The sequence below is a fragment of the Cyprinodon variegatus genome, unplaced genomic scaffold, assembly GCF_000732505.1.
Source record: "Cyprinodon variegatus isolate N-32 unplaced genomic scaffold, C_variegatus-1.0 Scaffold751, whole genome shotgun sequence".
NCBI lineage: Eukaryota > Metazoa > Chordata > Actinopteri > Cyprinodontiformes > Cyprinodontidae > Cyprinodon > Cyprinodon variegatus.
Window position 1 is genome coordinate 420,608 of NW_015151204.1, and position 2,067 is coordinate 422,674.

The following is a 2,067-nucleotide window of genomic DNA, read 5'->3' on the forward strand; positions in this document are numbered from 1 at the left end:
TAAAGACGTGTGTGTGTTAAAGACGACAACTCCATTTATCACAATTAGTTTAACTAAGCTGTGCACTTCTGCACTACTGCATTTCAAACAGGCCTTACTCTGACTTTCTGCAGCTTCTGAGGCATTAATGACCTCAGCCATCTGCCTTTTCGACGCTGTGCTCAGAATTCTTCCCTTCCTTAGAAACCTACATTTGCAAAGCTGCACTTAGAATTTTTTCCACTTAATTTCATTAAAAGCCCACCTCTGCAAAGCTGCACATAAAATTCTTTCTACTTAATTAACCAGCCTTATCTGTAAAGCTGTACGTGCAGGGTCTCTCACACACCGCTCAGAATTTTTCCATGCTGATGCAAAAACGGTTAGACTTTTAAAGTAAGCCCTTTATTCAATGTGAAAGATGTCGTGTATATAATTTTAATCATTGGTGTACACTAATTCACTACACAGACCTTCAGCATCCAGCTCACCGCTGCTCCTTTCTCGGTCCATCAGCTGTCCCTTGGCGCTAGTGCAACAGCTAAGTGTTTGCACAGTTTATCTGATTTTCCAAACAAAAAAGCTCCAGCAAAACTTCATCGAGTCTCCTCTCTTTTCTCTGTTTTCCTCTTAGTCCCGCCCCCCAGCCAATCAGAGTTCAGGAAAAGTGTAATCGCCGTATAGCAACTAACCTTAGGCAGAACAAAAAACACACAGCAGTGGTGGTCAGTTGTCCCCATCAGACAATTCTCTTCGTGATAAAAGAGTTAACAAACTCTCCCAGGTGGGAGCCCAATGGGTTAGATCATTAAAAAGTAGATGTTAAACCTCATTCATAAAAATATTCAAATATTCATTGTTAAATTCATAATAGACATTAAACTGAATGAACATGCAGCCTCTTGCCAGCAGAGGTCGCTGCCAAACCAGCTTTCCTGCTTCCCTCTGGTGAGCATCAGAGGCTGACTGCAGAGCAGGGATGTCAACCTGGTTCCAGAAAGGGCAATAGCACCAGACTCCAGTCATCTCATTAAGTGAGTCCAATCTGAACATGATGAATTGATGAGATGAATGGAGTCTGATGCTATTGCTTGGTTGGAAAGAAAACCTGCAGCCACACGGCCCTTTCTGGAACCACTTTGACTCCGCTGCTGTAGAGGCTCTGCTCTGATGCTCAAACACACAATGTCAGCATATTCTGGGGATTTAAGGCATTTTATTTATGCAGCACATTTCAGTAAGAAAGATTTTCAGAAATAAAATTATTGGTATTGGTCAAAATAATTAGATTTCTCAGTAAGAATGAACTGATTCACCACATCATTACCTTTAAATTTCATAATATATTTTACAGTATTAAACAGCCAAATATCTAAACACTAGAACCAATACTCAGGGACTAAAAGTTTACATTTACACATTTTATATTAATTATAGTACAGATTGGGTAACTGTCAGCACCTTATTGTTAATGCTAATCTAAAGTTATATAAATTGATAATTAAACTACAGTCAGTTATATTTAATGACACAAATATTTGATTATAAATAACTACTATTCATCTCTACAGATCAGAATATTGAAAAATGGTTTAGTATTCATTGTCATTTCATAAAGTGAAACTGATATATAGATTTATCACTCAAAGAGTCTAAGCTGGATGAAGCGAAGGCATCATTAAAGTACATGTGGGATGAGATCAGTAAAGCTGTGACTTAACAACAAAGCCTTCTGAGCCTCATGGAGGAAATATGGAAGTTAATAGAAATGGTGACTTTGAAAGAGAAAATGATTGAGGAATTAGAACCAAGGATAGACTTTGGAACAATAAAAGCAGAATAAAGATCTCATCATTACTGGATTGGATAGTAAACGTCGTAGCTATGCAAGAGTAACAGCTGGTAAGGATGAAGGTGAGGAAACTGAGGAGCTGCAGACCCTTGAACAACAGCTGGATCAGGATTTAAGCAGTAAAAACACATCTGGAAATAAATCGAATCTTGTTAGAGAGATAACTATCCTGTGTTTCAACCAGAAGGGTCATAAACTTTTATGACCTCCTGTAGGTCATGAGGCAGAATCACACG